The sequence below is a fragment of the Phyllostomus discolor genome, chromosome 9, assembly GCF_004126475.2.
Source record: "Phyllostomus discolor isolate MPI-MPIP mPhyDis1 chromosome 9, mPhyDis1.pri.v3, whole genome shotgun sequence".
Taxonomy (NCBI): Eukaryota; Metazoa; Chordata; class Mammalia; order Chiroptera; family Phyllostomidae; genus Phyllostomus; species Phyllostomus discolor.
Window position 1 is genome coordinate 98,316,132 of NC_040911.2, and position 25,247 is coordinate 98,341,378.

At 51.6% G+C, this 25,247-nt stretch overlaps 1 long non-coding RNA gene across 1 annotated transcript; it reads right to left on the reverse strand.

The window, feature by feature from the left end:
- Positions 1–1,077: 1,077 nt before the first annotated feature.
- Positions 1,078–20,698, reverse strand: LOC118496918. The gene is made up of 3 exons (XR_004899474.1): positions 20,688–20,698; positions 8,724–8,727; positions 1,078–1,440 (listed from the first exon to the last, which is right to left on the reverse strand). It is a non-coding gene; the product is annotated as an uncharacterized LOC118496918 (long non-coding RNA).
- Positions 20,699–25,247: the final 4,549 nt, after the last annotated feature.

Sequence of the window (25,247 nt, forward strand, 5' to 3'; positions counted from 1 at the left end):
GTCACTGTCCTTTTCCCAGCATGCCACACGAGGTGTTCCTCTGTGCAAACACCATGCATCCTCCTGGCTGCAGCGTGCCAGGTGCGCCAGAGCCCTTGCTCAGTTTCCCTGCTTTGGGGGAAATTTCCAGTTTTGCAAGTGTGGTCAGGCACTCTGCTCTTTGATGTCTTGCTTTCTGTTCTTTGGTTTCATTCATTGGATCTCATGGGACACACTTTCATTGGGGACTGAGCAAGCACTCAGGACACACGTCCAGCCCCAGGGAGCTTATGTCCATTCTCACGCGGAAGCCTTCAGCCAGCAGACCCGTGAGCTGCCAGAAGTCTGTGTGGGGTGGAGGACTTCCAGCCCAGCGAAGGCCACATCCTCAGAAGTGTGCACTGTCCTCTCTCCCGGGAGGCCCTGCAGCCTCCGTGCCATCTCCAAGCGCCGTCAGCCTGGAGCAGCGTCGGAGCACCCTCCTGAGCAGAGAGTGTCACAGCATCCTGTCCTGGACCTGCACTTGCCCGGGCCAAGCTCGGCGGCGATGCAGCTTTCGGTTCCTCCTAAGGCCTCCCCTCCTTGGTCCCTCCCCTGGATTGTGGTTTGCTCCCCAGTTCCTCCTAGTCCTGACACCCTCAAAGCCCACCTCCTTCTCCCGGCTTCCCTCCACTGCTCCAGCCCTCAGGCGGCTCTGCCCCTCACTTTTCTCTCCAGGGCCTTTACCAACTAATAGGCATTAGAGTGGAGCTTAATTAAGCTCTGTCTGGAGTTCCTTGTTGCTTCAGCCCAGCCAGAATGTTCTGGCTCCTGCAGGGAAAGAACGCTTGCCTGGCAGGCAGTTAACAGCAGGGAAGGCTCTGCCCCTCAACGCAGAGGGTACAAACAGATGCAACTTGCTCCAACTGTCATGTTTTTAAAATAACAAATTATGTACCAATATTTGAAAATTTCATATAAAAATCTGGAGTTCTGGCTTCTCTTGACAGCTTAGAAAATGTGCTGACCCTGAACTTACTGGTATAATTGGCTCAAGCTGGTGGTGACTTTTTCCATTAGAAAAGGCCTGGGTTCTCCAGTTTGCCACAGTCTCCACTATTCCTTAATGCCTAACACTGGGCTCCCTTTACTCCTCTACTTTTCTTTCCTGACTCCTACAAGCATTTGAAATTTTAACCCTGGCTCTCAACTTTTTTCTTTAACAGCTGCTGTGCACTAGCAAGGCTCTGAGAGAGGCTGGGCATCATCGCTGAAGCTTATTCGGTAGATGTGGGAGGGGAGAGTGAGGAGGTTGCTTGCTAAGAACCCATTTTGTAGCTTCTTAGTGTCAATGAACTCAGATGGGTGTTTGAGCTTGGTTGGTACTACGCTGCTTTTTACTTGTATATGCAGAGATGCATTTAATGTGAATATGAAACAATACATTTATAAAAACTCAAATAAACGAGCTCACTGAGAGTACTTATTATGTGCCAGTTACTGTTCTCAGATTTTTACATTTAATTCATAATAACCTGGTGTGGTCAGGACCTCTACTTCCCCCCCCCCCCCCCCCCTCTTTTTAGAGACAGGAGAACCAAGACACAGGTAAGTGATTTGCTCAGGATCACAAGAAGCTGTGATTGCCACGCAGAAGGACGCTGAACCTCACTTCCAGCTGGACTGCAGGTGCCGGTAGATGATGGCTTTTTAAATGGCTGTCTTCTCTGCATCGTCTCATTTCGGGGACTGTCGCCTATCGCCCTCCTGCTAGGAGTGTAAGGTTTGAGGCTTTCTGTCCTCAGCACAGAGCGCAAGGCCGGCCCGTCCACCGGTCTGTTATTGTAGGCTGTTTGATGTGGGGACAGGCAAGATTGTAAGGCTTTATAGCAAGATGACGGGGTGGGGGTGGGGCAAGAAAGCAGTGGCCCTGCCAGCCCGGACCAGCCTCCCTCAGACAGCCCACAGACCCCAGGAGCTCGGGGCCCACCAGCCAGCCCCTGGGTGTGAGCTCATCCCCCATGTCCCCACGCCTGAGGTCAGCACCCCCACGCACCACTTTTGCTGCAGTGGAAGATTTTAGTGTCCCGTCGTTACTTTGCATTGCTTCTGGGCTGCGTTCCCTCTTATTTCATTTTCATCTGAAATCCTGAGCTCACCCTCCTCAGCAGCTGACGGGACCATTTATTTCCAAGGCTGCAGCCAGTCGGAGGGCTGCCGACAGCTCAGCGGAGCACTCTGGGTTTTTGCCACCTGGTTTTATTCCTGCAGACGGGGCTGGAAGAAAGAACATCTTCATTTTGCAGCAACAAAGCTGTCAGAGCCTCCGAGCCTTGGTCCTCATCCCTCTTAGCCCAGAGGACACTGCTGGGGGTGGGGCGAGGGACTCTGCCCGTTGGTCTTTTGTGCTTTGGGACTGAACGTCTCTAGAGGGCACAGCCTGTGCTTTGCAAGTGTCCTGTCAAATGCCCTGGGATCGTCATCGTCGGACTGGCTGCGGGAGACTGTGTGGCCAAGCCTTCTCTCAGATCGTGAAACCAAGCCCAGAGAGGGCAAGAGGCTGGAGGTGGGGATTGCCCAGCAAGGGGGTGGCAGGGCAACACGGTCAGGCTCAGCCCCAGCCCTGTGGTATTAGCTCAGCCTGCCTCTTCGGAATATGAGGGCCAAGGCTTCAGGGACGCTGCCCCCGTGCACCAACCACCTGGACTGCTTCAGCCAGCCCTGCTCGGGGCTCCTTCTCCTCCCCCTTCGTCTTGGCATAGACGTTCCCTCCTCCGAGAGCCCCCCCCACCCCCCCCAAGCCTCTGCCTGAAGCATGCCCCCCCCCCCCCGCCGTCACATTCTCTCACAGCCCCGTTTCCTTGTTCTCAAGCTCTGATCAGTATCTGCAATGACCTCGGATCAGAGTTTAATTTACATTTTTATCGTCTGTCCCTCCAGAACACCAGCTCCACGGGGTCGAGCACGCGTCAGGTGTCTGTCCCCCTGCTCCCTCTCAAGCACCTGGCACCCAGGGCTTCTCTGTGGCTCTGTGTGGCGTGACTAGCCAGGTGGGTCTTGGGAGCTTCCAATGACCCTTAAACAAGGAAACGGTTTTCAGGAATCACTTCTGTTTGCTTTAGATAAGGTTTTGTTTGTGCGAACAAAGTCCACTCCTAAAAATGCTCCAAGGACCATACAGCCAGCACCGCTTTTAATGGTTCATTTGGCCCCATTTGCTGAGCTAAGGGTGCATGCCACGCTCCGCGCAAGGCGCCGCACTCGCGGAGACGGGGAGAGGCCGGATTGGCCAGGAACCATCTCAGACCGGCCTAAACACAAAGCAGAATCCATCGGGTTCCCATGGTTGAGAGTCTAGGGGCTGCTCTGCCCGACTCCAAAGCCCACGCTCTTTAAAAACTCCTTCAAAAGTCCTTACACACTTTACACAGAGTGACACACACAGATCTTCAGGGCATGGTTTGCTCCGTTTTGGTAAAGGCACGCACCTGTGTTACCCACACACCTGTCAAGGTACAGACCCTTCCCGTTACCCCAGCGAGTTCCTTCCTGCTGCCCCTGAAGCCCCTCCCCCACCCCCAGCCCCGGGCCCCGCCTCCCCCGGGCAACCGCTGTTTGTGTCTTTTGCCACTTGGAGAGCAGCTTCGTGTCTTCTCCAATTTCACGTGAGTGAAGCGATACGGAATGCACACTCTTCTGTGCCTGCCTTCCATTGCTCAGCACGCAGTTCAGCGCTCAACGTGAGCTTCCGAGTTGGCGCAAGTACCGGCGGTGCGTGCCTTTCCACTGCCGCGTGGCGTTCCGTGGTGCACGCCCGCCCGCGTTCGTCTCTGCACTCACCTGCTGCGGGGCGTCTGGGGGTTCTCAGTTACGGACTGCTGTGAGGAAATGCTGCCCCCGTGCACTGCCAGCAGCCCTCTGGACGTGAAGACGGTGGCATGGAGTGGCACTTAGAGGCATCCGAGACTGTGGACAACAGGGTTGACCCACAGCAGCTTCGTTAGCTGGGCGTCCTCCTGCGGGGTGGTCCTTGGGGGCCTCTGAGCAGTCGCCAGTGGAAGGCCCTTGTCTGGCTCTGGGCAGCTCAGGGGGCTGTTTGGCTGGTGGTGGGTGGTCTGCAGCGACTGAGTTGGCTTCCAGAGCTGTCCTGGTGCCCATTCGCATCCTAGTCTCCGTCCCCTCACGTCTGGTCCCCAGAGGCTCCAAGTCTACTCCAGCCGTCCCTGGGATGAGTGTGGGTCTCCGGCAATGCCTCTGTTCTCTTCTCATAGCACTATGATGGTGCCAACGATGCCTTATTTCTCTTGGGGCCTCCTGTTTATTTTTAAGAGATTCCTTGTGAAATGAGAAGAAAAAAAAAACCCCTGTATCCATTTCTTCCTTCATTTCTGCTGAAACGATTTTCATTCTCGTCCACACAGTGTGGCTACTCACACAGTGTGAGTCCGCATGGGAAGGACGGGCAGAGAAGGCAATGCTCCCCACTCCCAGGCCTCTCCTCCCTGTGTCCTTTTTCTCCTCAGTTTCCTATCATCACCCGACAGATTGTACATTTCGACTGGCTGTTGCTAGTCTTAGGTCAGGAGGGATGGGGGATCGGTCCCGGAATCCAGAGGAGGGACTGTGGAGACAGAGAGTGTCCCGAGAGCACCAGCGACCTTCGGTTGAGGGACACAGGCAACCTGATGCCAGGACGCCATGCTTCTTCGTCCTCTGATCTTGCTGAGACTCCCCGTTGGCCAGGCCCGATCAGATGAAGGGGACAGGCACGTGCCAGCCTCCAAGGGCCCAGGCAAGGGTGGGGTAAGCGATCTGAAGCAGGGGCAGCCTTCAGAGTCTTGTTTGGAGCCCTAGGGTGGGGGCCATCCCAGCGGGCAAGGGGTGGCTCGGTGGATTGGACTCTGATCGACCACCAACATTTCCACGAGTGTGTGTGTGTGATGGAGAGAAGGCAGAGCGTTACAAGGCCTGAATGTGAACTTCAGAACTTCAGCTCTCCTCCTTTCTAGGTGTGTGACTTTGGACAAATCACTGCGCCCTCTGAGCCCAGATGTGTCTCCTGCTCTGCAGCCTCTCCCAGGGGTGGCAGAGGTGCAGCGAGGTCCAGGACGTGGAGGTGCTTTGTGCACTGCAGAGCCTCGGACGGAGCTGGTTGTTTCCATCTCAGCTGCCGTGCATTTCCATGGTTGACTCGGGAATTCCAGGCCTTGATGCAGACTGGGTCCGTGGTCACCATGAAGACCTGGGAATAGCCCATGCTTTCAGCCCAGTCGATCTACTTAAGTTGGTTTCTGATGGAAAAATCTACACAGTTCTGAAGATCCCCGGTGGAGGCAGTGGCTCTGTTACTCATTAGTATGCAAGATAACCAGTCTGTGCTGGGGACCTGCCAATAAAATCTTTTTTTTTTTTTCTAATCCTCACCCTAGGATACACTCACTGATTTTTTTTAATGTTTCTTTTTTTTTTTAAAAGATTTTATTCATCCATTTTTAGGGAGGGAAGGGGGAGAGAGAGAGAGAGAGAGAGAGAGAGAGAGGGAAACATCAATGTGCGGTTGTTGGGGGTTATGGCCTGCAACCCAGGAACGTACCCTGGCTGGAAATTGAACCTGGGATACTTCAGTTCCCAGCCCGCGCTCAATCCACTGAGCTACACCAGCCAGGGCTTCACTGATTTTTTTTAAAGAGAGAAACATTGATGTGAGAGAGAAACATCGGTCAGTCGCCTCCCTTACCTGCCCTGACCAGGGGTTAAACACACAACCTAGGTACGTGCCCTGATTGGGAATCAAACAGGAAACCTTTGGGTGCCCGGGGGTGATGCTCCAACCTACTGAGCAACCCAACCAGGGCTGTAGGTAAAATCTTGGTTTCGGTTTACTACATACTCCCAGCAGGGACCTGCTCTCCCCTCTCCTCCTTCCCCGTTGGGGTGAGGGAAGACGGCAGCGTGGTAGGCAGGGTTGGTTCTGTGCTTCCTGCAATGCTGTAGGAAGTCTGGCGACAACCACAGCGTCTCCATTCCTTGTCTGGGGACTCATCTGCCATTCCGTAGCAGGTAGGAGACCCCCCGCCCCCCCCCCCCCCCCCCCCCCACGGCTGCAGCACTGAGGTCCCAGGGAGCAGAGAACATTGCCCGGCGTTGCTACGGTGTTTGGCGGCAGAGGGGCGTCTCCTTAGCAATCTGGGCCGCTGGCCCAGCGTGGAGGAGGTTGGTGGGCGCCACGCCGCTGACTGCCGTGACTTGGCCTTCAGCGCTGGGAACGGCGTGGTGTACCAAGCGCAGGGTTAGAGGCGGTTCTCAGCCAGCCCGGGGTTGCCTGCTGTCGGTCTCTGGCTCCGATGATGAGTCAGGACTCGTGTTTGTGGTGGGGGGCGGGGCAAGAGGCCCGCTTGTTCTCCAGCAGCTCCGAATCCGCTCTCGTTCCCGGCCACGGGGCCCTGTGGTTCAGGGGCCCAAACGCCAGCCAGCCGGGGCAAAGGAAACCTGAGTGTTAGTCTGAGCTCTGCCACCCCCTCGCTCCATCTGTTTGGACAAGCAGTTTCTTTCTCTGGGCCTCAGTTTACCCATCAGGAAAATGGGGGACTTGTAGTGCCCTCTGAGACGTTTCTTCCAACTTGAATATGTTGTGTTTCTAGGCAGGTTTCTCAGGCCGGGAGCTATTGCCATTTGGGTCGGAGGACTCTTTGTTGTGGGGTCTTCTGCGCCTTGTAGGGTGGTTAGCAGCAGCCCTGGCACGGCCACAGGCAAATGACTGAGCGTTGTAATAAGCAAAAATGACTCCAATAAAAAAGGATGATGAAAGTCCCCTGGGTAGCAAAACTGTGCTTGTTGGAGAACTACTGTTTTGGGGGGCAGGTTGAAAATGTGCAGGTTGTGGAAAATATTTCCCCCGGTACTACTCTGGAGGGTAAATTATTGTCATTATTTTTGTCGTTATGAGTTATTCAACATGCATATATATGTATGTGTATGTATACGCACATATATGGGTGCATGTGTACATGTATGTATATGTGTGTGCATATGTGTGCATACATATCTGTATATGTGCATACCTAGGCCTCCGTCCTCACATGTCTTCCTTCCCCGTGCCCACCTGTGTGTCCCTGTCCAGTCCTGCTCCCTCCTCTCACAAAGACAGCAGGTTTAGAGCCCGCTCTGATCCAGTGTGACCTCCTCTTCACTCAGTTACTTCTGCAGAGACTCTGTTTCCAAATACAGTCATCTGTCCCTTCTGCCCTGCGCCAGACACGGGCATGTGAAGTTGAGCAGGACGAACCTGCTTGCGGCCAGCGAAGCCCACGTGGCCGAGGGGGTTTGAGGAGGGCGGATCTCAGGGTGAGACCAGGAGACCTCCGTGGGCAGCGTCCCCCCCGTTTCTCCCTCCAGCATTCCAACCCAGGCATCCACCGCGATGCTTGCATTGATTGTTAGTTGTTGTAATAATAATGCCTTTCAACAGCCATTTACTCTGCATTCGGACTCACATCCACTTAACTTTTGCAGGCTATAGACCGTCTGAAAAATCAGTGTTACTGCACCAGCCCTTGTTATGGTCAAAGTTATAAACTGTTTTCTCCTTCTTGTTCTGGAAAACTCTTAGTGCTGCGGTTTCCTGCAAAATTCAGCACAAGATTCCAACTCTTTTCCAACCGTGATTCTTTTCAGATTTGACTGAGTGCCTGGCATGCACTAAATAGTTGATGTGTTCTAGATGCTTCTGTTACTGCCCCTACAAACTGAATGAATAAGGCGCGATGTTGTGGATCAGGTGGCAGGGTTCTTCGATCAGTGAACTGTTGACTCGATTAGCCGGCAAATAGGTGTCAGAGCCTGCCCTCCTAAGATCCTGGAAATGATAGGAAATTGCTTTAAAAGAACATAATGTTATCAACCAATATTACCACCATACATTTCATTTAAAAAAGAAAAAGAACACAATGAGAAGGAAACAATAGCCAAGAAGTTGTTAGATCTCATCAAGATTCCCTGTTATTTAAGAGTAGTATTTTACCATGTCCATTGACTATATCACTGTACTGTGATAATAGCAGTACAATACCTGTACCATCACTGACTTAGCGTCTTTCTTTAAATCAACTTACTCTTTTTCAGTTAAGTAGATTTATTTTAAAAGGAAACTTTGTATCACTATGATAAACGGAAAACCAACGTCACTTGGCATAAACGAAAAATAGCCAAAATATACATGCAATATTAGATGGCCTAATGCTATTAAATCAGAGCAAACTATTCATTCTCATGCTCCCTAAAATCACTTGCATCCCACAGCTGTCCCCATACTATGCTTAGCAAATAATCACGCACAGTGAAAAAATTTTAAAAAGTCTAAGAAGTGCCTGAGATTCGCAAATGCCGCAGTGGGTCCTGGCATGGAAATCAGACATAAATAATGTGGTTATAACACCTAATTATTTCTCAGCAGTTCATGATGCTTAGAGAAGAATTACCATGAGATACAGCGTGGCTTTCTGGCTAACGATGTCTTCCCCCTCCTAATTAGGTTTCTGAAACATTCCTGTGTCACGATCCCCGACATACTTCACCAGGAGTGTAGGAATCCGGTAATACCTCTCATCAGCGATGCGGTCTCCCGCCAGCACTCAGACGTACTTAACTTTCGCAGGTTCTGAATCTTCTGAAAAAATCAGTGGTACGGAACCTGTCTGTTTCCGTCAACGTTATACACTGTTTTCTCAAACTCGTTCTGGAAGACTCCTAATGCTGCCGTTTGCCACAAAACTTAGCCCAAGATTCCAACGTTTTTCAAATGGTTGGCAAAGAAGTTACCCTCCCCCCACCTCCTGCCCAACACACAATGAAATTTCAAGAGCATATTTCAATAAGTGGCCCTTGAGTAAATCTAAACCTAAATTACTGGGCCTTTGGGAATGACCTTGACATCAGGTTATTTTGCGATCATCAGGGGGAAGCCGTGCTAGGTTGGAGTAAGGCCTGAGGGCCAGAGACTCCTGTCAGTTGTCTTGGGAGGGGAGGGGAGAAGTGGGAGGAGCTGGACCTGGGATGGAGCGGTGCAGGAAGGAGTGGCTTCGGAGACCGGCGCGATGTGAGGGTCGATAGAAAAGGCTCGGGGGTGGTGGTCCTTAAGGATGTGGTGGGGTCCGGCGTTCAACCTCTGGAATGGGAGAAAACATTTGCAAATTGTATACCTGATAAGCGGTTAACAGCTAGAATGCATAAAGAGCTCCTACAACTAAACGACAAAACCCAAGCGACCTCATTAAAAAGGGGCAAAGGACTTTCTCCAAAGAAGCTACACAAATGGGCGTCAAGCACACACTCAGTGTCACTGATCATCAGGGAAATGCAAATCTTAACCACAACGAGATACCACCTCCACCCCAGCCGGAGGCCGCTATCCAAACCCAGAACAATACCAGTTGTTGGACAAACCGGAACCCTTGTGCGCTGTCGGTGAGAACGTAAAATGGTGCAGCTGCTGCGGAAATCAGAACAGTGGACCCTCAGGGAAATCGAATAGAAATTATCACATGATCCAGCCACTGGCTGTCTGCATGTACGCCCCCAAAGAACGGAAAGCAGGGTCTCGAACAGATGTTTGTACACCCAGGCTCACAGCAGCATAATCCACAATAGCCGAAAGGTGGGAGCAACCCGAGTGTCCATGGATAAGTGAATGGATAAACGAAATGGGGCGTGGATGCATGCACAAGGGACTATGAGTCAGCCTCAGAGAGGAAGCGGACTCTGCCACACGCTACGGTGTGAGTGAACCTTGAAGACAGTGTGCTCAGCGGAATAAACCAGACACAGAAAGATGAACAGTGCACGGTTCCTCCCTGCTGAGGGTCCTAGAGCGGTCGCACCTGCTCCTAGAGACGGAAAGTAGAAGTGTGGTTGCCAGGGGCTCAGAGGGGTGGGGACCGGGGAGTCGTTTCATGGGTATAGAGTTTCAGAGGTGCAAGGTGAAAGGAATTTTGGAGGTTGGTTGCCTAAAAATGTGAATGTACGTAACACTATGGAACTGTACACTTAAAAATAGCAAAGACACACATTTTATGTCATATGTATTGTGCCACAATTGAAAAAAAAAGGATGTAGAGGCGTTCCTTGGGGAATGAATGAACTCTTCGCCAATACGGAGTAGTGGTGGCCTAGGGTCAGGGCGCTTTGGCTATTGGAGGCAACAAGGCTTAGCTTTAGGGTTATTTACGGTTACAGACAGACACATGTTGGTTACTCTACAGGAAATCTTCCCTTTGCTCAGCTGGGGCCTGGGGAAGGTTTGGGGGCAGAGCTCACGCCTGGAACTGAGCTGCCTTTCCCGTGCGTCTGTGCGGGTGTGACCACCCAGCAGTGGGCCGGCTGTTTCTTCCACGCGTGAGGCAGCTGGGAAATTGGCTTCCAGAACGCGCTGATGCTGGAAAGCTCGTTCTCCCGCAGAGTCCAGGTCGGGAGGCAACATCTCCTCCGGAGAGAGGGCAAGACCTCCCTGTTCGTCGCTGGCTGCCTTTTGGCGCGCTGTGTGGGTTTAAAGACTCCCCTGGGATTTTGAAGTTTACCTCTCTGCTACTGTAGCCCCCCTTGAACTTGTGGCTGGATTATTGCAATTACTTGCCCCGATTCGGCCTCTCACCCGGATCAAATGCATTCCTCACGATGCAGTCACATCCTCCTCCCCAAACCGCAGCTCGGATTCTCTCACTCTGTGTTGCTGTTTGAAAAACGTCTGAACTAGCCCTGGCTGGTGTAGCTCAGTGGACTGAGCACGGGCTGCGAACCAAAGTGTCGCAGGTTCGATTCCCAGTCAGGGTACATGCCTGGGTTACAGGCCATGACCCCCAGCAACCGCACATTGATGTTTTTCTCTCTCTCTCTTTAACTCTCTCCCTTCCCTCTCTAAAAATAAATAAATAAAATCTTTAAAAAAAAAAAGAAAAACGTCTGAACTAAGTTTAGTGTTCGAGGTTCTCCACAATAGGATTCTAACCTACCTCCTTAACCTTGGCCTTGACCCTGCCCACCCTTATCTTTTGCATCTGGCTGCTGGCAAACTGCACACAGCCTCACTTGCTTGCTTTTGGCCTTTGACCTTGTCGTTCCTTCCTCCCGGTCGCTCCTCCCTCAGTCTCATCTGCCCTCCCAGGCTGAGCTTCGTTGGCACCTCGTATAGGAAGACCATCCCCAGGGCACTGCATGCGCCCACATCTCGGGAGGGAGCTCCACGTGGCTCCTCCCCCGGGTGAACTTTCAGGTAAGACCGCAGCCCAAGCTGACCCCTGGACTGCAGCCTGTGACAGACAGACCCCAAGCAGAGGGCCCGGTGAAGCCACGCCTGGATCGCTCTCCCACAGCAAACGTGAGATAATAGCCATGTGTCGTTCGGAGCCTCTAACTTTTGGGGTAAGCTTTAACTACAGCAATATAGAACTCCTACAGAAACAGGGAGGCCTGGGAAGGGGCCCGGTCAAGGTCACACAGCTAAGTCTGCAAGCCTGGCGTGGTAATCCTCAGCCCGACTCCCTTATCACCACGCCTGTGTCTCTGGAGTCTGCATCACCGTGGCTGTAATTGCTTGGCCCACGGGCGCGGCTCCTTTCAAGGAGGCAATGGGACGCCGAGGAGGTTTTGGGGGTGATGTAGGGGAAGGGGGAAGCCCACACCTTTCCGAGTCAAAGGTCTCGATCCCAGCCGGCCATGCTAGGCTAGCCTGGGGGCCAGAGAGACTGGGGTCAGGCTGGCAAGACCTTGGAATACACTCAGGCGTTGAGCTAAGGGGCAGGGGCAGGCAAAGAAATATAGCCTCGGTGTCCTGCCCATCATGCTTTTCTGAAGAGGCGTGCATGTGCAGGGAAGTCAAGGTGAAGTGCAGGTGGCCTCTGGTGCCGGCCCTGCTCTCTGTGATAGTAACAGAGGTGCGAGGCTAATGTTCCAGTCGGGATGGTCTCTGGGGTGGCGCTGGTCGAGACACACAGCCCACTCTCCCGCACAAGCAGCACGTCTGTGACCGCCTGTGGCCCCAAGTGACAGCCTCCTGGGAGGCTGGCGTTTTTCATTTCCTTCTGACAATAGTGGAGGAAAAGAGCTTTGTGGACTCAGCCCCAAACCAATAATTAAAGGCACATTTTATCGCCAGCAAGGGCAGAAGCACCCACCAATGGCCTTCCCGGAAAAGGAAAAAATTGTAAAAATAGCCTTGCTCCCTTTATTGTCTTTCTCCTCCTATGGTGATAGCTGACGGGTCCGTGAACGAGCTCAGGTCTGTCCGTCTCTCTGCTCTGTTTCTGCCGTGGGGATGCAAGGGGGTGCACTTCGCAGGCTGAGGGTTGTATTCTGCAGGGACCGGCTGGTCCCACCGCTTCTCTCCATCTCTCTGGCTTCTGGGGCCGTTCTGTTAAAAAGTGCGGTGAGGCCAGCTGCAGAGGATTATGCGGACCTGGGCCAGGTCTGCCCAGGGTCAGAGTTAGGACGACGGGAGAGTGGGAGCTTGGGACTCAGCCTGCCCTGGGCGCCAGCACCGGTTCTGGCGTTTTCTAGTTGTGTGAACATGGGCGAGTTCCCTGACTCTTCTGAGTATGGGTTTTCTGACCTCTCCAACGGCACTGCCCGCCATGCAGGTGGTCCTAAGGATTCGGTGGGGGCAGTGCATGTGCAGCGCCCGGCATTGTGTCTGCATACATGAAGCAGCTCCCAAACACCTTGACACACTGTTGATGCCGGTGGGGCTCGGGGTGGGGTAGCTGGGGAGGATGGCACAGGCGAGCCCTGTGGCCCCCTAACAGCACACTTGTGGACCTCGCTCTGCCTACCTGGGAGGCCGGATTTCCTCCCAGGAACGCCAGCTCTCGGGCCTCGCTGAGAACCACAGCGTGTTGTCTCGTGTGTGCTCCACGAGGTGAGATACTCATCGCCGGTAATCAGACTGTTAAGGTGTGCGCGGCACAGCCCAGGGCCCAGGTGTGCGGACTCCGTGTCTGGGGATGAAGGTCTGGCGAACAGGCTGGTTAGTGTTTATCTCAGGAGGTTTGAAACGAAAGCTCCGACTTGGGGAGGGTGTGTGTGTGTGTGTGTGTGTGTGTGATTTGTTTTGTTTCGTGCTTAAAGATGTGACTCTGGCTGGAGGCGGAGAGGTGGGAGGTGACAGAGAGAGCTCTGTAGGGGGACACCTGGACAATGTGGCCTGGAGCTGACACACAGGTGTTCTGCCTGGTCCCTCAGTTTCCCTAAACGTGACAGGAGCAGCCAGGGTCCCTCGCCCCTGCCAGCTCTGACAGGTGGTTCCACCGCCCGTGGGCTGTAAGCCTTTGGGTCCCCCTCTGTAAAATGGGAGTTAGAATCCTCCCTTCCCCATGGGACCGTTGTGAGCGTTCATTGGACGGTGCTCATGAGCTTTACCGAGGTGTCAGCTACCTAACACGTCACAGCGATGGTGCCGGTGTGGGGAGGGTCTCTTAGCGGAGCTCCCCAAAGACACAGCCTGGACCCAGGATACAGTGAGGGCAGAGGGGGGGAGGTGGAGCAAGACGGGGCAGGGGAAGGGCTGGTAAGGCTGTGTGGTCTCTGCTGGAGGTGAGCTTCAGCCGGATCCCATGGAGCGCGGGTGAGGGGCACAGTGGGGCCAGCTGTTGGGAGCCTGTGCCCACCAGTCATGGCTCACGGGCTCCCCGCTGGAGTGGAGGTGGGGCTCCCTTCTGGAAGAAGGCAACTCGCTGGAGAGGCGGGGTGCTGGGAGCTGTTAGAAGCCAGCCCTTACCCATCCATGGGAGGTAGGGGTGAGGGTACGCCTGGTAAAGGGGATCTGGGTGGACCCCTGCGAGATCCCCTGTACCTCTTCTTTATTCCTGAAAGGCTGAGGCGTGGTGGTCCTTGGCGCTTCTGTGCAGAGGCTTGTGGGATCACGACCGTGATGCGGCCGGGGGCTGGCATCCTGAGGACTCGGCTCTCCAGGTGGCATCACCTGCCTGGAGCTGCCCTGTCCTCATTTCCACAGCCTGACATCCTGGGCAGTGGAGGACCAGGTGTCTCAGCCTTCTGCACGGTCCTCCCTGCCCTTTGCTGGTGATGAAAGCAGCCAGCACGCTGCCCACGCAGAGGCCACGCAGAGTGATGAGGTCCTAGGGGCTGTGTAACACGAGCGCACACACTGTGAAAGCACGCCACTGTGGAGAAGGAGAAAAGGTTGTCAGCAGGCAGCCCCAGGGGAGCGTGGGGCTCTGGAAACTCATCAGAAGGCTTCCCGGGGTGCGAATGGGATTCTTCTCTGTGCTAGAGGTTGAGCAGTTCCCATCCAAGAAATGTGCTGCAATTCAGTTCTGTCCTCGCAGATAAAGTGGTCGGGCGCTTGAATTTGACGGATGAAGTCCCCTTGGCTGGGAGCGCAGCGCAGTGGGCTAGCAGAAAGTTCTTGAGGCTGTAGGGGGTGGGGAGGGAGCCCTTGGAAGTCAGGAGAGATGCCGAGTTGAGAGAAGCTCTGTCTCTTAAGCTAAAGGCCAAACAGGGTGCAAATCAGGGAGATTAGCCGGGAGCGAGGATCACTGTAACTGGGACCTGGGAGTGGGAGGGGGTAGGGACACTGTGGAGCAAATGTGTAGAACGAGAGTTCTGCATAAACTCATTTTTCTGTCCACCCAACCGTGTATCCATCAGTCCTTCCTCCATCCACCCGCCCAGCAGTTCTTCACCATGAATTTTGAAATCTTTTCGGAACAGTGAACACATGGAAAAAAATGCAAATAGAACAACAGGACAAAAGGTAAGGCCGAGGCCTTTGCGTCTTGGTTTTTCTCGCTGGAGAAAACAGTTAACGAGTTTCTTCTAGAAATATTCTGTGCACACACCCGTGTGCCCGCACGCACCAGTGTACCTGTACACACGAATGGTAGCACGCTATACTCTCTGTGCCTTGGTCTTTTGCCATACTTTAAAGACGCAGGTGGCGTTCATGCGCCAGCCGGGGCAAGTTTGGGGCGTGCGGTGCGTGTTTCAAGAACCAGGGTGAGGGCAGATCGTCGCAGGCTCAGGTTTTGAAAAGTGCCGCCAGGTGGGTGTCCAGAAACCAAACCTCAGGGAGATCGTTCGATTTGAGAATGTTTCACTTACCGCCCGGGGAAGGACAGCTGGAAGCCTCATTCATCTACAACGCTTGATTATAAATTGTTTTCTTTCCCGAGTCTCCAGTCCCCAAGATAAATTAACAGGGCATTTTCCACTGACGTGGCTGCGGAACTACTTTTTCACGAGAGCCAAAACGGCTTACCTGTTGCTGTTCTAACAACCTTCACACCTATTGATGAAAGAGGGCCCCTTCTCTCAGCACCTATAACTGGGTTTCCCTGCCCAATTCATTCTTTTTAAAAAAATTTTTATTTTTTTATTTTTAGAGAGGGAAGGGAGGGAGGTAGAGGGAGAGAGAGAGAGAGAGAAACATCAATGTGCGGTTGCTGGGGGCCACGGACTGCAACCCAGGCATGTACCCTGACTGGGAATCGAACCTGCGACACTTTGGTTTGCAGCCCGCGCTCCATCCACTGAGCTACACCAGCCAGGGCTTCTAATTCATTCTTTCCCCCAACTTTTATGTTGAAACATGTGAAGTCTATCGAACAGGTAAAAGAGTAGTATAATAACCATCTTTGTATCCTTACTTTAGACTCACCAGGGATTGGCACTAGGCATTTTGTCATAGTTTTTGATTTGTTCTTAAATTATTTGAAAGGAGATTGTAACCATTATGACCCTTCACCTCTAATACTTCAGCCTGTGTCTCCCCAAAACAAGGACACTCTTCCCCATAACCACAAGGCCATTATCAGGCTCCAAAATTGAATAACTGATATAACATCCAATATTCGAATTTTCCCAAGTATCTCATTCTATGTTTGAAGCTGTTTTTCTTATTTCTTTCTTGATCCAGGGTCCAATCAAAGCTCACACATAGCAGTTAGCTGTCATGTCTCTTAGGGCCTTTCAATCTAGAATGCTCCCCCCAAGCCCCAGCTTTTGTCCTTTCCACATCTCATGGCAGACTGACTTTTTAAAAAAAGATTTTATTTATGTATTTTTAGAGAGGGGAAAGGAGGGAGAAAGAGGGGGAGAGAAACATCAGTGTGTGGTTGCTTCTTGAGCACCCCCTACTGGGGACCTGGCCTACAACCCAGGCATGTGCCCTGACTGGGAATTGAACTGGTGACCCTTTGGTTCCCGGGCTGGTGCTCAATCCACTGAGTCACACCAGCCAGGGCAGACTGACAGTTTTGAAGATCCAACCAGTTGTCCTTTAGGATGTCCAATAACTTGAGTTCGTCTGATTGTTTCCTTATGAGTAGACTTCGGATACACCTTTTGGCGAACGTAACACACAGGCAATGTGCTTTACTTCCCCTGCGTCACCTTGGGAGACACCTGATGCCCGCCCTGGTCCATCGTTGGTAAGGCCGCATGTGGGCACACGTCTAAGGTGGTGTCTGCGCCATATCTCCGCTGTAAGTTAACACGCGAGGCCACGTGACTGTTCTGTTCCCAGCGGCCTTTCTCCAGTGGGTCTCAGCATCAGCTGAGGATCCTTGCCTGAATCAATGATTACAATTTCCCCGCAGGTACAATCTTCTAATCCCGTCATTCATTCACGTCATTCAGTCTATCTTTATTGGCTAATGTTCTTGTGTAAAGAAGATCTATACCCTCCTAAGCCCTGGCTGGTGTAGCTCAGTGGATTGAACTCGGGCTGCGAACCAAAGTGTCACAGGTTCGATTCCCAGTCAGGGTACCTGCCTGGGTTGCAGGCCATAACCCCCAGCAACCGCACATTGATGTTTCTCTCTCTCTCTCTTTCTCCCTCCCTTCCCTCTCTAAAAATAAATAAATAAAATCTTAAAAAAAGAAGCTGCACTTAAAAAAATAAAAAGAAGATCTACACCCTCCTGTCCCGCCCCCCACCCACCTTTACATTTCTTATTTTTAGTATCATCATGGCCTTGTGAATTCTCCCCACCTGCCACAAGCTTTGGTCAGTGGGCGGAGGGTCGAGCCAGCTTCTTTGACCTTGGAACGTGCCTCCTTCAGCCCCCAGCACCCCCTTCCTTTCTGACACAACAAGACGTTGCCCCAGCAATGGACTTAGTCATTTGTCCCTTTTAGTAGGGGCACAGTAGTGAGGAAGAAGATTTGGGTGCGGGGTACACTTTCTTGATATTGCAGTGTTACTACTTCCGGGTCGTTTGAGTGGGGGGCTGGGCTGTTCATCAGTTACATTGTGAGTTCTCAGTGAGACCCCCAGTTCTCCCTCACCCCCACCCGTTCCATATTTATATCTTCATTCGCCCATAGTGGGGCCAACTATTTCCAATAAAAATAATGCACTCCCTCACTTTCTCTATCATGCAGCCCTCACAGGGCACTTTCGGAAGGACCGTGCCATGGCTACCATTCTCAGCTACAAATCTAGGAGAGGAATTCGGGATTTCTTTGTGGTTCTTCCAGTCCTGCCCACCAAGGGCATCTGGTGAGAACATGTCTCTAAGTACTCTGAATCAGAAGTTTTCTCTTTGGGTTGCATCATTTATCGGCTGTACAGGTAGAGTCTTTGTTTCTGCTTGTGTTCAATTGTCCAGGCTGGCTGCTTTCCACCTCTTTTGATCTGAGTGAGTGGTTCAAAAGCTAAACTCCACAACAAGGTGTCCTCAGCCGTTTCCCTCCCCTCCCTCCCCCTCACCTCATCCTCGTCTGTGTATATAGCGAATGGTATTGATTCATTTCTAGTTTACTCCTCCGGTGCTTCGTTTTGCAAAAATACTATCACACACACACACTCTCTCTCTCTCTCTACTGTTTTGCACTTTTTTTTTTCTTGACAATAGAGGGTGGGGCAAAAGTAGGTTTACAGTTGTGATTACGTGAAACACAGAGTTTATTCTTATGCTATTATTTATTAATGATTATATTATTTGTATTACAGCTGTAAGCCTATTATTACTTTCCCCCATCCTGGTATGTCCTGGAAATCACTCCCCACCGGCTCACACAGATCTTCCTCACTTCTTTTTCACAGCTTCTTAGATTCCATTGCGTGGTCATACTGTATTTTATTCAATCACTTTCTTTATTCTTTTAAAGATTTTATTTATTTATTTTTTTCAGAGAGGGAAGGGAGGGAGAAAGAGAGAGAGAAAGAAACATCAATGTGCAGTTGCTGGGGGCCGTGGCCTGCAACCCAGGCATGTGCCCTGACTGGGAATCGAACCTGCGATGCTTTGGTTTGCAGCCTGCGCTCAGTCCACTGAGCTACGTCAGCCAGGGCTGCAATCGCTTTCTTATGAATGGGCATTTAAATTGTTTCCCATACTTTGCTATTACTAATAATGCTGCAGCGAATAATCCTATATATAGCTTTTCATACTCAGGGAGCTGTGTCTGCAGGATAAATCCCTAACAGCGGTATCAATGGGGCAAAGAGTAAATGCACGTATCATTTTGTTAGAGATTGCCAAATTTCCCTTCCCAAGGGTTGCACCATGAAGCACTCCCGTCAGCAGCATTCCAAGTGCCTATTTCCCCACAGTCTTGTGGGCAGAGTTTGCCGGTAAGCTTTTGAATTTGCCAATTGGATGGCAGAGAAATGATATCTCAGTATAGTTTTGCTTTGCATTTCTCTTATTGTGAATAAAGCTGGGCATCTTTCTTATGTTTAAGTCTCATTTACACTTATTTGCTGTTAACTGTTCATCTCCTTTGCCAATTTTTCTAACAGGCATTTGGTCCCCACCCCCGGCCCCCACCCCCAGCCCCCACCTGTGTGTGTGTGTGTTTTTTTTTTAAGATTTTATTTATTTATTTTTAGAGAGGGAAGGGAGGGAGAAAGAGAGAGAGAGAAACATCAGTGTGCGGTTACTGGGGGCCATGGCCTGCAACCCAGGCATGTGCCCTGACTGGGAATCGAACCTGTGACACTTTGGTTTGCAGCCTGCGCTCAAATCACTGAGCTACGCCAGCCAGGGCGTCCACCTGTGTTTTTAAGTTCTCTGTAGAGCGGAAAGATTCGTCGCTGTGCCCGTGGCCATGGGATCCCTTCTTTGGCTTCAACTGTTTCAACCCTCTGCTGCCTGACTAATCTTAGATCTTCCGATATTGTCCTGAAAGTTTCAGGGGCTCTGTTCATTTTATGTAGAAATCTTTTCTTTTCTCTGTTCTTCAACCCGGCTTAGTTCTGTTGATCTGTCTTCAGGGTGAGCTACTCTTTTCTTTGTAATTTCCAATTTGCTCTTAAACTTGCCCATGGAACTTTTAATTTCATAGTGTGTATTTTTCATTTCTAGAATTTCTGTCTGGTTTCTTCTCTGCACTTTTTCTTTCCCCGCCGATGCTCTCTATCTTTTCATTCATCATGAATGCATTATCCTTTACAGCTTGAGCGGTTATAATAGCTCTTGAAAATTGGGTTGCATTTTCCCATTTCTTTGTATGATGAGTAATTTTGGTTTATATCTTGGACATTGTACATTTTATATCATGGAGACTTTAGATTCTTTTACTTTTCCAAAGAGTGGTGATGTTTTTTTAAAAGCAGGTGATTAACTTGGTTCAACTAAAACTGCAAGTCTGTCTTCTGAGTGGAAGCTAATATCTCAGTTCATTTTTCTCTCTCCATCCCCTGCTCTAGGCTGCTCGGAATCTTCCCCATGCCGTTCAGGAGCTAGACAAAGATCTGGGAAAAGGCTGTATTCAGAATGTGGAGGCCTCCTCTGTTTTTGCATCTGTAACTTTCAGGATCCCCCCACCCTTACCCCTGCACTATTCAGTGGCTGTGGTTGCTCTAAACTCTGACTTCTCATTGTTCAGGCCAGAAAGATTCCAGGGTTTTGTTTGTTTGTTTGTTTGAATCAGAGTTGTAGCGCCCATGTAGCACTGACTATGTGTCTTGACTTCAGGCTAGAATCCGCCGGGTTTGGTTGACTTCCCTGCACCTTCAGGGAGGTGGTTCCTCCGGCCCTGACTTTGCAGTTACTTGCGGGAGGGTCAGTCAGCGGGAGCTCGCTCACAGTAGCGGAACTCGAATTAGTCTTTGAAGAACGCGTCCAGCCTTTCCCTCTTTGACAAGCACTGCGATGAGTCACTGGCCAGGCTGTGCGTGGCCAGCACCTGGAGATCTGCACAGTTCAGGTTGCTCCTCCTCCGTGTGGGGCTGGACCCATCCGGCCTTTCTCTGACCGTGGAAAATGTGCTGTTCGCCAATAAAGATTACATTTAGAAGAATAACGAGCATGTCTGATTATTTCTAATGATTAGTATTTGCATAGATAGAGGCGGTGAGCTATTAAGAAGAACAAGCAATGAAGAGTGTGTTCTGAAGAAGTGCATGAATATCATCTTATGATCTTGCATTCATTTTGCTCTGTGGTTGCTAAAATGAATTCTGAGTTTTCTTATTTTGCTTGAAGAAGTCTCCTTTTACCTACCAGCACCCTAACTTTAAGCTTGTTCCCACTGCCTAGCAACAGGGCTAAGGATTGCAGCCTTTTTTTTTTTTTTTTTTTGCATTCCGGTATACTATGCTATTTCTAAGTACCAAACCACTCTTTAAAAAGTAATACAGTTCTTTTCATGTTTTAAGAAGTCTGAAAGTTGAATTATTTGCATCCTAAGATATTCCAAGAGAGTTTTACATTGCCTTAAGAATTCTCATGGAACCAAAGATTTGTTGTCTAGAAGACATCTTTCTCACCCACACAATCTTCAAGAGACGAAAACAATGTATGTGCGATAGGGAGAAGCTCGTGTTGCAAAGAAAACACTAATAAAAATTCTCCGTGGGGCAGGAACACGGTGGTTCTGAGACGGATGTCGGAACAACAACAGCCGATACAGACGATCCTGGGACCCCATCTGATGAGAGGAAAGAATTTGGAGCTGGGCTGGGATCAGCTGCGTTAACCCAAAACTCCAGACTCCCATCAGTAATAAATGACACTCTCTGCAAAGAAATAAGTTCTTCCAAAAGACCTTAGAGTTACTTGAATGTGTCAGGGGCAAACATCTGGAATGGCTAACTCCCCTCCACTCCTCTGACGCGTACGGGGCACAAAGGTTTTTGTAGCAGCTGACAAATTTTCACAATAAAGTGCTTGAGACCCAACTATGACATCATTGACAAATATTTTTATTTTTATTTTTAAAATATTTTATTTATTTATTTTTTTTAGAGAGGGAAGGAGGGAGAAAGAGAGAGAGAGAGAGAGAAACATCAATGTGCGGTTGCTGGGGGCCATGGCCTGCAACCCAGGCATGTACCCTGGCTGGGAATCGAACCTGCGACACTTTGGTTCACAGCCCACGCTCAATCCACTGAGCTATGCCAGCCAGGGCAATATTTTTATTTTTAATACACACATTTGAATCAAATAATACCGTATTTCAAAATTTCCCACTTATTTAAAACTTCTTTTATTTTTATTCAATACTTCATTTATTTTTGTCACGCCGTATTAAACTTTATCTGCTAGTAATTTATGTTAACTATATAATATGTATTGCTTATATCTTATTTTATTTTTTTAAATTGTACCAGTCCTAGTTTACATGCTCATTGTAGTGCTTAACCTCCTGTAATGTTTACAGATTTAGGAATTCAACATATACTGGCTGATTCCTTTGGTGGTTTGAAACAATTTTATTGATTCCATACCCTTTTTGACGAAACAGTGGTGCTAAATACAAGAAATGCTGCTATGGTCGTTTTTTCCTCCCGTACCTGTGCTCATTCACCCGGCCACCAGTTGCAGCACCCCCGCTCAGTGTCAATCCCTAATAGAAGATTCTTATCTGTGCTCTGTCCATCCCAGGAGGAATGCCAGAGGCCGATGATGCGCTCAGACCCTGGTTGCCAGAGGCAGCCTGGAAAAGGGAAAAGAGAGTGAATTCAGGTGTTAGACAGAATGCAGACCTGGGTTTACATCCCAGGGAAGGGAGGCGCTTCTCCAAGCCTTGGTTCAGCATCTGCACAGGAGGGAGGAGGCTGCCGTCTAACTGGAGGGGCTACAGCGTCTGAAATGCACAAGTGTGCCAGCGTGGCTGCCTCCTGCCAGACGCTCGCCCCCTTAGCTCCCTTCTCTCTCTCCCCCTCCCTCCAAGAGGCCGTTTCTCTGCCAGGAGGTACCAGTCGACAGGAAAGGCGTCAGAGAGGTGTAACAGGTGTGATGAGGGTCGGTTCTGTGGAGGGGACGCAGGGGTCTTTGACAGCGGGGAGCAGAGCTCCCTCCAGCGGGGGCCGGGGGAGGGGAACCCACACAGGAAAACCCGCATGAGGAGGCGTCAGGAGGCAGAGAGTGGCCCTGGATTCCCATTGAATGTTAATGCCTTTCTCCTCTGGTGCCTCTCACCTGGAAGAGTAAATTGAAACAGTGGGAGCTGCGATGCGGAAGCCTCTTCATTTGATTTCGGAAGCACTGTGAGGCCACCCAGTGGGAACCGATGGGCCCGTGAGTGAGTAGGTGTTTGTCTGGAAGAGAGTTTGGGAGGAGCGGTGGGGAGGGGCCGAGAGGCTGAGCTGCTGCTGCTCCTTCGGAACTGAGTTAGGCCTGGCAGGTGGCCTGGGGGGCCCTCCAGGGGGCTAGTTCCCAGTGACCCCATCACCCTCGCAGCCTCTCCTTCCCTGGGAAAGAATTCGGAGGTCAGCAAGCTCAGCGGCCAGGAAGGGGGAGTGCGGGGCTCGTTATGTGCAGCGGTTCCAAGTTTATCGGATTCTTGCAGGCCTTGGCCTGTGTTATCTGATCCCACGACATAAATCTAGTTGGTTTGAAAATTCCGGCTGACAAACCCCATCTGCTTCAGATGCCGCCCCGGCTGTGAGGAGCCCCCTTTACGACACCATGTATCATTTTACCAAGTTAGGTTTTAAAGTACTGGTGGCATTGTTTATTAAACTCGAGCTTCGTGCCCGGGCTGGCTGAACCGGCTCATGCGCCGGCTGCAGATGCACGCTGCACCATTCTCACCCCTATTGTCCTCGTCTGTCTGCTCCGCTCGGGCGTGAGCGGGGGCGTGGGCCTCCTCCTCCTGTGTCTCCCCGGACCGCGAGCACAGCGCCGGCCCCGCGGTGGGTCTGGCGAATCTACTTTTATTCAAGGTCCCTGAGAGGCTGATGGTGTTCAGGTGTGTGCGGCTGATGGCTGTGGACACGCTGTCCCTGTGTGCAAATGAGGACTCAAGTCAACAGATGTTTGTCAAGTTCTTCCCATGGTGTGGGGTGGGCCCAGTCCCACAGGCTGCTGTGTCTGCCCCCCAGCAGGGGCCCCTCTGGTCAGGTGACGCTGGTCCTGTGTCCTGAATGGGGCAAGCGTCCCTCCCCCCACAGCTGTGTCCAGCAGATCCTCTCTCTTCTGTCTGGAGCAGCTCCACCCACTTTTCTCCACCTCCAGTGCTGTTGCCCTTTCCCAGCTGCGTGAATGACCAGGATGGTCTGGTTCCTGGGCTTCCCGCCTCTGCTCCTCCCCTCCCCCACCCACCAGATTTCCACACGGTAGCCCGGTGACCTTCGCAAATGCTCATGCCTACCTAGCATCTCTCTTCTCTGCATTTAAAAATCCTCCTGGCTTCCCATCGCCTTTAGGATAGAGTCCTGTTCTTTGCCCCAGACACTCTCCGCCCTTTGCCACGTGGCCTTTCACCCCGCTTCCACTCCACCTTGCCTTCCCTCCCCCTCCCCCTCTGAGCGCCAGGCACGTGCCTCCTTCTCTTCCGGGTGGGACTGGGGTCTCTCCTGCCTCTTCAGGGCCTTGACCATGATTTCCCTTTACCTTGGAACTCTCTGTCCTCCCCCACCCCCTCACCCTTCCTCTTTCTCCGTCTAGTGCTTACCCATTCTGCACATCCCAGTGCAGACCACACCTCATGGGGGCGTCGCTGCTCCCGGACCGTGGCGAGACCCTCCTCCCAGGCCTTCCTGGCTCCCTGTACTTTTCCACCTGTCACCGTGTCCCTGACAACTTGCTGGCACGCCTGTCTTTCCTGCTAGACTCTGGCCGTCAGGCCGTGGCTTCGTGGCACACGGCTGGTCTTTCTGATGCTTTGACCGCAGGGTCTAGCTCAGTGCCTGGCGCGTGGCAGGGGCCCGGGAGATACAGGGTCCAGCGGAAGTAAGGCCTGCCTGAGTGTGGTCGGGAGGGTAATAATCTGGGTGGAATCATTTATAGTTTTAATTTGAACGTGTGGCCTAAAGTGTCATAGGGTGTGCTTGAGTGTGACAGTGTGACGTGACAGAATTACATGCTTATGATTTTACAATAAAAAGGGGCCGTTATTTGTGCTGGACACTGTAGATCGAGAAAGAATGAATGAAGACTCCCAAAGCACAGAGGCAGTGCAGCGGGAGTAGCTGACTCTGGGAGGGGTAGGAGAGTTTCCCACAGGACGACTGATGCCAGTGAGGTGAGTAGGAATTTTCCAGAGGGAGGAGGCGGGTGGGATGTTACAAGGAGCATGAGGGGCAAGTGCAAAGGCACGAAGGTGGGGCACTGAACAGGATGCTCGCTGGGTCATTTAGGGAGCAAGTCCGGGGCAAGACTCTCGGGCGAGGGGCGGGGCGTGGTGTCCCCTTCCTCCCTCCACCGCCGCCCTTGAGCACAGAACCCCCCACGTGAGTCTCTCTCCGCAGCCTCCTGTCCGCTGCCACTTCTGCTCAGACCTGCCTGTTGATGAGCCAGGGACGTGAGCCCGTGCGTTACAATGAGTCAGCAGGCTGCCCGAGCAGAAGTCTCCAGACAGCCGTGTGCAATGCCAGAGTCAATTACTGCAGCCCCCGGGAAGGGCTGTTTAGCATCTTGAAAGAATTAACCAACCAGTGCATAATTATTGCAAATGAACTGCCTCTTAATTATATCCGTGTTTCCAGTACACACCCTGGTGCACTGCACCCCTGCGGTCCAGGGCCCTGGGTGTGTTAAGTACCACCCCCCACACCGCCCCATCCCCACCCCCGCCAGCTTTTCAGGGGGTGGGTGGGGTGGACAGCGGCGCTGCACGTGTGGGAACAGCTCCTCTCCTGGAACTCTCAACTGAAAGGTCATGTCTTTGCTTGTGGACACTTCTGCCAGAGACACAGGAAAAGAGCAAAGCTGTTTCAACAGCCTTTGTGTGCTCCATCGAGCTGTCTCCCGCCAGGTTCAGTTTAGTTCAAGGACAACAGCTCCTGTATGCCAGACACTGGAGGCGGCTCTCACCTGCTAGTGGGAGGTGGCATCCCCCCGTTACAGATGGGGAAACTGAGGCTTGGAGGTGATGGGTGGTTGCCC